Source organism: Mus musculus, chromosome 6, assembly GCF_000001635.26.
Source record: "Mus musculus strain C57BL/6J chromosome 6, GRCm38.p6 C57BL/6J".
NCBI classification, from domain to species: domain Eukaryota; kingdom Metazoa; phylum Chordata; class Mammalia; order Rodentia; family Muridae; genus Mus; species Mus musculus.
Window position 1 is genome coordinate 72,245,262 of NC_000072.6, and position 12,378 is coordinate 72,257,639.

General features: G+C 48.6%; 1 long non-coding RNA gene across 1 annotated transcript; it reads right to left on the reverse strand.

The window, feature by feature from the left end:
* Positions 1 to 4,835: 4,835 nt before the first annotated feature.
* Positions 4,836 to 9,667, reverse strand: Gm30782. Its single transcript, XR_377760.3, has 3 exons — positions 9,262 to 9,667; positions 7,690 to 7,935; positions 4,836 to 5,910 (listed from the first exon to the last, which is right to left on the reverse strand). It is a non-coding gene; the product is annotated as a predicted gene, 30782 (long non-coding RNA).
* Between the last annotated feature and the right edge of the window lie 2,711 nt (positions 9,668 to 12,378).

A 12,378-nucleotide genomic window follows, 5' to 3' on the forward strand; every position in this document is an offset into this window, starting at 1 on the left:
GGTCCTTCCTCAGGAAAGAGATGGGTTCACAGCTTCACTGATGGACTTGGTCTGGGGGCTTTGTGCTTAGATCGGTTTAGGGGATGGCCTTGGAGCTAAATGACCCCCCTATCTGTACAAGGACAGAGAGCAGAGAGAGGCGGTCAGCAGGCAGCAGGATGAGGACGGACAGACTTAGATGCCATCAACACACAGATGAGCAGAATGGCTAAAAGTGTTATGGTCAGGAACTGGAGTGCTGGGAGCAGCTAGACACTCAGGTGGAGGTTGCCTCCCCTCCATCCAAGCCAGAAAGTTTGCCAGACATTAGGGATCAGGGACTCGAGAGAAGCTGAGCTGCTTCAGAGAGCTGGAAAACTGTAAGGGAGGGTTGAGAGTAAACACTCCAAGGGACCCAGGTAGCTTCTTTGACTGTTGCTATGGTGCAAGCTCCCCACAGAGAGGACCCTGCACCTGATGGAGAACTAGCAAGATGAATGAGGTCTCAGGGTGAGGGGCTTGACAGAGTTCTAAGAGGCTGACAGTAGGGACTGAGTAGTGACAGACAGGGTTGCTGAAACAGAAATTCACTCGCAGAAAATGAAAGAGAAAAGCCAATGTTGCCCAGAGGGAGACCATGACAGGGCCACCTAGGATGTCATCAGATGTGTCTCCCTGCCACTCATCAGCTGGATCGAACTTGATCTGACTGGCTCCTGAGAAGGTGAATCTCAGATGGCTAGCCTGGATGGTTCTCTTTGTCCAGGGTAAGGAATTCCTCCTCTAGAAATGGTTGGGAGGTTCTTTGGCCCTTGGCCCTTCTCCAGTGACTCTCCTCACAATCTTCAAGCAAAGTAGTCTTCAAACTTGTCCAAAGGATATTTTTACCCAAATTCAAGACATGCCTTATGCTAAAGAAATGAGAGTCTACTAGCGCAGAGGGGGTAGCTTGGGGGTGACCCCAGGAAGTTAGTCACCTAGTTTTCAAGTTCACTGTATTGTTGGGAGCCCCTAAGGACTATGTTTGTAAAATATCCCCTTCCGGTTAATTTGTCAGGTCTTAGGATGGCATGTCTCTCTAAACAGCCTCTAACTAAACAGCCTCTAACACTTTTTTTTTAAATGTTGTGGATGTGTGTGCGCATGCGTGTGAGCATGTGGAGGTGGGAAGTCAACGCTGGCTTCTCCCTTGGCCCATCTCTCTCCACCCTCATTTTTTTGAGACAGTTGTCTCTCTCAGAAACAGGAAGTCACTGATTGAGCTCGGCTAACTGGCTAGCCAGTCCCAGGGACCTGCCTGTGTCTGCCTCCCCAGTGAGCCTCGGGAACTGTCCTTTTGTTATTGCCCCTGCCTTGCACTTTCTGAGGATTTGAACTCAAGTCTTCATGTTTCTGCGGCAGCCATGTTACCAGCTGAGCCATCTCCCCACTTCCCAAATGCCTCAGTGTTAGCATTTTGATCTCGAGGATGTTCAATATGCAGATAGTTCCATTTGTCCAATGGGACCTCCTCCAGGTTGGCCCTGAGTCCTGCCATGGCTCTGGTGCTGAGAGATACCTTTCTTGCTGTCTAGTACATGATGGCGTGGGCTTATACACTGACCTGAAAGTCGGCAGTTCTCTAGGAAGTTCATTTCTTCCTGTAGGAGACGATACTTAGAGACCACAACTGGGGCATTACAAGTACTCTGTGTTTTCTCTGCTTCTTGGTTTTCTCCAAGAAGAACTTGAGTTCGGGGCATAATACAGCTAAGTAGAACTCCCCCAGATCCAAGGCTGTCTCAGTCTTGAGAGGTAAGCTTTGCCTGGTTGAAGCCACTTCCTTCCTTCTTCCGTTCCCAGAGACTAACCTCAGCCCCTGGGTTGGCTGCCATGTCCACCTCTTTGGATAATGTGCAGTGTGAGGGGCTCATTCACTAAATTACAAATCCTGGGAGTGAAGCTTCTAAGCCACAGCTCTTCCAACAGCAATGAGAGAGTATTTTCTAATATTACATTTTTATTACGAAATATTTATTATTTTATGTGTGATAATGTTTTGCCTAAATGTATGTGTATGCACATTCCTGGTACTCATCAGAAGAGGGGTTCAGATCTCCTGGAACTGGAGTTATGGAGAATTTTGAGTAGCCATATGGTGCTGGCAATCAAATCCAGGTCCTCCACAAATAAATGGTCTTACACTGAGCCATCTCTCCAGTCCAGCATTATGCGTGTGTGTGTGTGTGCGTGTGTGTGCGTGTGCGTGTGTCCACTTGTGCCAGAGCATGCTTCTGGGGCTCAGAGGACAACTTGCTGGAGGTAGTTCTCGCCTTCCAACCTATGGGTCCTGGGAATCAAACTCTGATCATCAAGCAAGGCAGGAAGTGCTTTTAGCTGCTGAGCCATCTCAGGCCCAAGGTGTCTTAAATGAAGTACGTCAGGCAACTGTCTAGGCAAACAGAAAGCACTAGGAAATGGAACAGCTCCATGCCGTTGCCTGTCTGGAGGCATGGACATCTTTGTGCTTGTGAAGTTTCTAGCAGCCGTCCTCCAAATCCTGTCTTTGTGACATCCTCAGTACCCACTCGGCTATTAAACAGAGTCAGGGCTATGTGTGGCAACAATGCCTGTAATTCCAGCATAGTGACTAAGACAAGGGGGCTGTGAGTTCCCCAGACCTCTGTGCAGTCTCTCTCTGCAGTCTCCCTCCCCTTCTCCACACCTCTCCCTCTCTCTCTCTCTCTCTCTCTCTCTGTATATTTGTGGTCACCTGCATCCTCTCTTTTCCCTGAACGCTAGGGCCGTTTGGTCTCTTCATTTGTCTCTCCCTTTGGTTTCTGTTCCCACAGCACTGTTGCTTGCTCCACATGGGCTAAGCTCTGCTGTGCAGCCCAGCCTCTGACAGCCTCATACCTCAAGGTAGATACTCACAGATCTCTGGCCATAGCCACTGTGCTGAAGAGGCAAAGGAAGACCCTGGGCTCTTGTCTCATGCAACATGGGTTATCCAGCAGCCACCTGAGCTGTCGTTCTGTGCTAAGTATGGATCCCAAAAGAGCTCGGGTGAAGGAGACGAGGAAGGAGCGGTATTACATGATACAAAACCTAGCACCTGCTCCAGGATGTGGCCGAACCTGGAAGATGCTAGGGGTGAGCATACCCCAGACCCCCTACCCCGTCCCAGAGCAACAGAGACGGAAAGGATACGGAATGCATCTGGTTAAGCATTAGATCACGTTAACCTCTCATTCCTGAGATGCTAAACATCTGGCCGAAACAAGAGCAGTGTAACGGAACATCTGGATACTCACTCTGCACAGCGTGGAACAGCTGCACGCTTGGCAGCATCTGTGTGAGTAACTGATGGGGGTCTCTTCTGTGTGCTTAACATCACATTCATGCTTCCCTTCGCCTTGTAACCAAAAACCAGGCCCAAACTGGTTTAAATTTTAAAAGGGAAATGCTTAGCTTACTGGGTGAGGAGCCCCAGGACAAGGTTGGCTCTGGTAGGTGTTAATCTAGCAGCTGAGTGGAGTCCCTGTGGACTTTGTTTTCTGCTCTGACCATTACCTTTGCCCCACCTCTCGCCCCAGACAAGGTCCCCTGGGTGGTCCCCCCAAGGGCCACCAGGAGCCAGTTCCCATCAGGAAAGTAGGATCATAATTGTCTTTGCAAAAGTCTCAACACCTATTTAATTCTGATTGCACAGGACTGGGTTGCACGTTCCCAAGGATCCGGGTTCTGTTATCAGAGGGTAGTGGATGCTGGCCTAGTGGCCTGTTTCCCTTGAGAAGCCAGCATCTTCAGATTTCAGGATCAAGCTGAAGAGAGACCAGGAAAGGCACAGCTCCTGCCAGGCACAGGGGTGAGACTAAGACGAGGGAGGAACAGAGGGCACGATTAAAAAACACCTTCACCCATCCGAGGCCATTAGCTGACTCTGCCCTTATTATTTTTGAATTCTAAATTTTTATTTGGTTATTTAGTTGGTTTGTGGTCAGGCCTGTGGCACACACAGTACATGTGTGGAGATCAGATGACAAATCTCAAGAGTTGGTTCTCTGTCCACATATGGGACCTGGGGATTGAACTCAGGTCACCTGACTTGGTAACAAGTGCCTTTATCCACTACAGCATTTCGCAGTCAGGCCTGACCCTGGCCGTCTACAGCCCTGAGTGGTGCCTCTCCTTCTGCTGCACACCCTATTTTCCATTCGCTTCCTCTGGGCCAGCCCTGATACAGAGCAGACTACATGAGACTTGCTGACTTGAACACGAAGCATTGGTTGTGTGGAGGTTTCTGTAGCCCCGGGATCTAAGAGTGCTTTAGCTGGGGGAACTGGCTTGGGATCTGTCCTGACGTGAAGTCCAGATGTCAGCAGGGGCTTTAGTCATCTGAAGGCTTCACTGGGCTGGAAAATCTATTTCCAAAATGGCGGACGGTCCTGGTCCTACTCTAAAGAGCTACGGACAACATATACCTGATGGCCTTGTAGATGGCTCCCCCAGAGAAAATGGTCTGAGACAAAAAAGAAGAGGAAGAAGAAGAAGAAGGAGAAGAAGAGGAAGAAGAGGAGGAGGAGGAAGAGGAAGAGGAAGAGGAAGAAGAAGAAGAAGAAGAAGAAGAAGAAGAAGAAGAAGAAGAAGAAGAAGAAGAAGAAGTCATGTTGTCTTTTTTGCCTCTTAAAAGTCACACTCTAAAGCTGGGCATGGTGGCACACTCCTTTAATCCCAGCACTCCGGAGGCAGATGTAGGCAGATTTCTGAGTTCAAGGCCAGCTTGATCTACAAAGTGAGTTCCAGGACAGCCAGGGCTATAAAGAGAAACCCTGTCTCAAAAAACCAAAAAAAAAAAAAAAAAAAAGAAAGAAAGAAAAAAAAGTCACACTGTCACTTTGCTGCTGTCAGTTAGGAATGAGTCACCAGAGCCAGGTGATGTAATTCACCTTCTGAAAGAAACACAAGGAATTTGTAGACTTCAAGGCACCACATGAGGAAGTTACAAAATGGGTGAAGCGCTATAGGTGCCATGACAACATGGTAGTACATACATGTCATCCGAGCACCCGGGAAATGGAATGATTGCAAGTTCAAAGCCAGACTGGGCTACACGGTAAAAGCCTGCTTCAGAATGGAAGGGGAGGGGCTGGGGTTGTAGCTCATTAAGTTGTAGAATGCGTGTCCAGCATATGAAAAGCTCTGAGCTCACCTCTTCAGCACTGTAAAAACAAAACTCAAATATTTGAATTATGACTTCTTTTACTTCATTTACTGTCTAAGGCCTAGATAACACATTTTGATTCTTTGCTTGAGATTTATTTATTTTTACTTAAACTATGTGGGTGTTTTGCCTGCATGTATCTGTCTATGCATGCCTAGTACCCAGGGAGACTAGACAAGGACTGTAGAGCCTTTGCACTAGGATTATAAGCAGTCATGATCCACCGTAGGGGTGCTGGGAATTGAAACCAGGTCCTCAGGAAAAGCAGTCAGCATTCTTAACCAGTAAGGCACATCTCCAGCCTGTTTTCATTTTGTGAGTCAACTATTTGACTGCTAGTGACTGAGCAAATGCTGTGATTGATTATTAATGTCTGCCCTCAACCAAGCCAACAGCCATTGTTCTCTGGTTCTTTGATAACGGAATCTGTCCTTGCTCATGATCCAGCCTTAATGTGCTCAGAGAAAGTGAGTCCTGGATGATGCTTCATGACCTAACTAAACCGTCTACGCCATGGGAGAGGGTAGGCCCATTCATTCTTACCTGTGGTGACTTAGGGATGAAGATGTATCTCATCTAGCCAAAATAGGAGAGTCCTGGTGGAAATGTCCAGGGAGAGGAATGCTCTCCAGATAAAATAAAACCGGTGAGAATACTTCCTTTGAAAGCAATTTGGGGCAGATGTGGCAGCAGGTAATAGCATTCAAGGCAGAAGAAGCAGGATTCTTCTGCCCAAAAACATAAAGAAAACTGTAAGTTGGCATAGTTGGTAAACTGTTTGCCATTCAAGCATGAGGCCCTGAGTTCAGTTCCCCTAAAATCTAAGCGTGGTGGTGTGCACTGTAGTCTCAGCACTGAAGTGGAAGGGGCAGGAGGTGCTTGCTGGCCAGCCAAGCTAGCTTAATTTGCAAGTTCTAGATGTGATAAAAAGCCCAATCTAAAAAAACTGGGTAGAGGCACTGGAGAGATGGCTCAGCAGTTAAAAGCACTGGGAACCTGTGTTCAATTCCTACCTCCCACTTAGCAGCTCAAAACCATTTGTAACTCAAGGTCAGGTGATCGGACATCCCCTTCTCTGAGCAGACCAGGCATACGTGTAGTGGACAGACATACATGCAGGCAAAACACTCATACACATAATAAAATTAAACAAATTAAAACTAAAAACTAAGGTGGAGAGTGATTGAAGACTCGTGATGCTAAGCTTCTCTGTGAACGAGCACACACACGTGCAAGCATCCCATGTACGGGAACACATTCGTGTACACATGCACTCACAACATTGGGATCTGAAGGGCTGCTGAGATGGCTTCTCGGGCAAAGGGGCTTGCTGTACAAGCTTGGCAACCTGAGTTTAATCTCTGGGATCCAGGATGAGAGAAGAGAATCAGTTCTCAAAGGTTATCTTCTGACCCCACCACCACCACACACACTCATGCCATTGCATGCAACCCCCAACACATGCCATTGCATGCACCCAACACATGCCATTGCATGCAACCCCCAACACATGCCATTGCATGCACCCTACACATACACACATTCTGATAGAGGACACAAAAATTAAAAAGAAAAATAAAAGAAGAAGAAAATGGAAGCAGCTTTGGAAAGGCATCGTCCTTGGTGGTCTGACTTCCACCTTACATCTAAAGGGAAGCACTGAGAATCCAGGGAGGTGGAACAGGAGCCCACGCACCCAGGAGCTAACTGGAGCAGCCAGTCCTGAACCTCATCCTGGGGCTCGTTGCTTTCAGAGAAAGCAGCCGCTCCCGCTGACTATTCTGGTTGGGTTTTCTATAATGTGAAGCCAACCGCAGTCTAATTGCTGCATGAAACAGTCCTGTATGGTGCGTGCACCTCCACTACCTCGAAGAAAGCCCCCCAAGGTTCTTGCTTCGATGCCAAAAATACATAATCCTATTGACATCACACCCTAGCTGTGCTCAGGAGCCCTTCCTCGGCCTAAGAGACAGACCTTGACCTCAGTCTTCTTTATTTTCATTTTACTTACATAGTTTATTTGTATATCTATGTGTGTGCTAGTTCCTGAGTGTGAGTGAGTGTGTGTGTGTGTGTGTGTGTGTGTGTGTGTGTGTGTGTGTGTTACCTGTATGCACATAGCACTGTGCTCATGAGGACAGCTCTCAGGCGTTGATAGTTACCTGCTATCCTGTGTGTCACAAGGACAGCACCAGGCCATCAGGTCAGCAGTCACCTTTACCTGCTGAGTCATCTTGCTCTCTCCTCTCTGTCATATTTTTAAAGGTAAAGTCTACCACTGAACTTGGAGCTTGCTGCTTTGGTTAACCCAGCTGCCAGTAGAGCTTTCTACCTCACCAGCACTGGGTATACAGCCATACCTGGCCTTTTACATGGGTGTTGAGCATAAAAGGCAGGTCTCCGTATTAACACAGTAAGCATTTTACTGACTGAACCATCTCCCCAGCTGCTTCGTTTGGTCTTCCCTCTTAGTGTTAGACATAGACCTTTCCTGGAAAAAAACTCACCCAAAAGAGCTCACAGCCCACTTCTAGGAGTACATAGCAGGTTTAACAATCTGTGGATAATGGGAAAGATCCAGACTCCAAAGATTTTATCCATGACAGACCCCTGGGCCTTAGTCATCCTTGAGTGAGAGTCGGGAGGGCTGATGGTCAGGTCTGACAAGGCTGCTTGGTTGTCCTTGCTTCCTAAGAGCTCTCCTTCGTCCCAGTTTTGTTCTCTTCTTTTTCATTGAGGTTTTTATTCTGGATCTGTGAATGTCCAGAAGAAAAGATTACATTGCCCAGGCCCCTTTGCTACAGTAAGAAATATTCTGCCCAGTGATGAGGCTAAGGCAGTTGGGTGTTAGCTCACACGTGGGTCCTTATAGTTAGGATTGTACCCTGCCTTTCTCTAGCCAGCTGCTTAAAATAGGGTCTGAGCATGGTAGCAAATGCTTTTCATGCCAGTACCGAGGAGACAGAGGAGAGGCAGGCAGATCTCCATGAGTTAAAGGCCAGCCAGGTCTACAAAGTGAGTTCTAGTCTAGTTAGGGGCCACACCGCCAAAAGAAACAAAAGAAGGGCTGGAGAGATGGCTCAGCGGTTAAGAGCACTGGCTGCTCTTCCAGAGATCCTGAGTTCAAGTCCCAGCAACCACGAGGTGGCTCACAACCATCTGTAATGCAATCTGGTGACCTCTTCTGGTGTGTCTGAAGAGAGCAACAGTGTACTCACATCCATAAAATAAATCTTATCTTGGGGTCTGGAGTTAACTGTAACCCAACCCTATCTTCCAGTTCTGCTCCTCCTTCTCTCTCCTCTTCTGTTGTCTGGTTTCCTCTCCACTCCTTCCTCTTCTTCCTTCTCCTCCTGATTCTCAGATTCCCCCACCTCTTACTTCTGTCTACTCTGCAGCTCCCTGACCCCTTGCTAAAGTGGCAGGTGGCAAGACTGGTCTTCTGAGGACACAGGTAGGCCTTCTGCTCTCCAGCCTGTATGCACATGTCCCTGTCCCAAGGACTCTGCCCTGCCAGAGATGTGTCTCCACCTACAGGAGTCCCAGACCAGATTCAGCTATGTGCCCTGACGGTGCCCTCTTCCCTGGGAGGGAACAGAGAGCCAGCCAAAGTGCTAACCCAAGGCAGCCTGTCCTGTGGCTGATGCCAGTGCCCAACCATGCCTATGGCTCTGTGGTGACTGTGGAGATGCCTGGAACTGGCTGCTACCCTCGGCTGAAGACCATCTGGCTGTGTCCTCTGGCTTCCTCAGAAGAGAACTCTCTTAAATATCTGGGCAGCTGACACCAGCCTGAGCTGGAAGCTGACCACTGCTATTATCCTTCAGTTCCAAGGTGCCCAGGTGGCAGGAGATAGGCAAAGAGGGTCATCCCACAAACCACAGTGCAGGCCACCATGACTTGCCCTCCTAACCACCACCCCCCCTCTCTGCCAGCCTTCTGTCCCTGATCAGCTCTCACAGTGACAGATGGTGCCTTGAAGCCAAGCCCTGGGCTGGAGTCCAGGGGGACCATGTCAGCTGTGATGGGGTTCCCCTTTCATCCTCCGGCCTAGGTTTGGGGCGGCCCCAGCTCTTCACCTGGCTCAACAGGGCTTAGCAGGCCTGGGGTTGAAGTGCAGAAAGCCACATGGCAGAGTGGCAGCAGCCCTTTGGAAACGGAGGCCTGGCTGAGAGAGGAGAGATGACAAGACTCTGGGCTGAGTTGGAGAACACCGAGCAGCCATACAGAGTCTCTCTTCCAGCTAGCAGCATCGATGACAGGCTGGGCTCCGGTCCTTGGGAACAGATGAAGGACACTTGTTCACATCCAGCTTGTCCTCAGAGCCAGTCTGGGTGCCTAGAAGGCCTCTATTGCGACCACCCCTTGATTGTAGATACTATTCCCACCCAGCCCCCACCTCAGCAAGCCAAGGCCCTTGATCTGGGCTGGCTTAAGGAGGGGGAGGGGTGGCTTCAGGCGACTGCTGGGAAGCACGGCACAGCCTGTGCAGTGTCAGGTGCTGTGATGTCACCTCAGAATTCTCCAAAGGCTTTCCATCTGGAGTCAACACCACCCTCACAGCTGCTCCCTGCGCGGTGGCCCTTGCCAGTCTTGGGCTGGATCGAGTGACTGTCCCTCTGGAAGCCAAGCCTGGGACCGGTTTGGGATGAACAGATTCAAAGATAACTTTTCTCATAGAAGAAGCTTAAGGCAGGAGTTCACTGAAGGGTGGGGTGGTACTTATGGGGTGAAAGAGAAGCATGGGAGAAGTTGCTTCCCTTCCCTACCCCCATGTCTGTCTCTCTGTCTTTCTCTCTTTCCCCACACTGTCTGCTATATACTATGGCTTCTGTGTCTTTAAGTTTTACGGTATCATGAATGTCCTCTGTCCACCTGGTAAATTCCAGTTAGCCTTCAAGAAGCCAACTCAGATCTCCCTGTCACTGGCCTCATGCTCTGCCTCTCTCCTCACGAACAGATTCATTAAAGCCCCCAGCAGCTCCACACACAGGCATGGCATGCCCACTGCTGAGTTAGCAGATGGCCTCATAGCCACCTGTCTCTCAACCCCGCCAGCCAGCAGGGGCTCAAGGGCAACCGAGGTGGTCAGACAGAGCCCAGGAACGGCTTGTCCTCTTTAGACATGTGACCACCAGGGCCTGTCCTTAGGGGTTACAGACAGGTATGAGTATATCACCCTGGTGACGTGTTTGTCCTTGCTGAGGATACATTTGGGACGTTGGAATGCATTGAAATAGGCCTTTATTTGGCAAGGGATGTAGCTCCTTAGTAGAGCTCTACTCAGCATTGATCCTTAGGTTTTAGGTCCCAAGTCAAGCATAAAACTAGGTAACACTTGGGAGTTAGATGAAGGAGAATCAGAACTTTAGGTCATCCTTGGCTACATAGCTCATTCAAGATCAGCCTGTGCTACAAGAGATTCCATCTCAAAAATAAATATTTTTTAAAAGATGTTTATTTATAATAATCTCTCTACAACTTTCCATCCATTAGAACATCTCACAAGGTCATGGAGTCATTTGAAGTTGATCTTAGTTATAGAGGGAGAGCAGAAATATAAAAGTATTAAAAATCAAATTGTTCTTGTGGAACCAAAAATATCTGAATAGTTTCTGTCCCTAGGAAGCCAGGGTAGAGAGCAAGACCAAGGGGACCCATTTTTATCCTTTGGTTCCTGAGAAGATCTGTGACAATAAAATGTGTGGTTGTTTTTAAAAGAGAGAGAGAGAGAGAGAGGTGACAGGTGACAAAGTGATTAACAAGAAAATATAGCACAGCAGTGAGCTAGGGTCACATTATGCCCAGTTCCAGAAAACCAGTGTTGGCAAAAACGGCCTGGAGGAGTTCTGTAAAATCATCACCTGTAAGCGAAGGTGAAGCAGCCCGTGCCAAGGATTGAATGAGCACGTGTGGTGTGCCATGAGGCTGTTCTGAAGAGTTCTGGTGGCACTGGGGAGGTGGCTCCGCAGCTGAGCACCGGCTGTACTTCCAGAGGACTTGGGTTCAATACCCAGCAGCGACATGGCAGCTTACAACTGGCAGCTCTAACACCTGACACCCTCATATAGACACACGTGCGAACAAAACACCAGTGCACATAAAATAAATTAATTACTTTAAAAAACAAAAGAGTTCTGTTGCCTAACTTTTCTTGAGGAGACATGAACTCATGTCCAATTACTCCAAATAGGGCATCAGTGAGAGAGCAAAGAAGCAGTTCTGGGCCAGGGAGGTGGCTCAGTGTGTAAATCAAGGTGCTTGCTGCCAAGCCTGATGACCGGAGTTCAATCCCCAGAACCCACTGTGTGGAAGACACGACCTGAGTCCTGAAAATGGTCCTTTGACCTGGAAAGAGTGTCATGAAAATAGGCCTTTCTCCCACATATACACACACATGGACAAGCACGCACATACACATATAAACAAATGTTGTAAAGAATAAAAGAAAATTCCAACCTTGGGAAACAGTGCGTTAATTGTGCTTACAGGAGCACAGTGAGAGATTGCTTACAGCAGTATGAACAATTCCAAAGTCAGCCGCATCACCAATCCCGCTATGTCCCTCCTCTATACCGTAGCATCACCGTGTGCAGCTGGGCTGGGGGTTGGGTGCAGGAGGATGTGAGTAGTGGGTCTCAGGTGAGAGTCTGATGACCTTTGACTCCTTCCATGAGGAAATACTAGCAAGCGTCTGATCTCACAGCGGTGACAGCAACCCCGTGTCTGGAGCAAGTTCTTACCCCAGGTATTCAAACCTTCACATGTACCTCAGATGGCCCTGTTTCACTAGAGTGTTCCCACCGACTAGAACAGAGCCCCTGAACATTTTAGGCGACCAGAAAAGGGTTTCAGGTGGGAAAAACCCAGAAATAACTCCTAACAAGCAGGACCCCAGCCTGCATGAGGGGAGCACAAAGCCAAGGCCAAGAGTCACACACACTTTTTCTGGGACTGCAGTTATTTATCCCAAAGGCATTCAGAGGATGAAAATTACCCACGAGGGTTCTCCTCAGTCGGACTAGAGAGATGGCTCAGCAGTTAAGAGAACTTTGTGTTTCTCCGGAGGACCCAAGGTTGATTCTCAGCACCCACATCAGGTTCACCACCACCTATAACACAAGCTCCAGGGTGATGACATCTCTGGCCTCTGAGAGCTTGTGCACTCATATGTCATACACACACACACATAATTT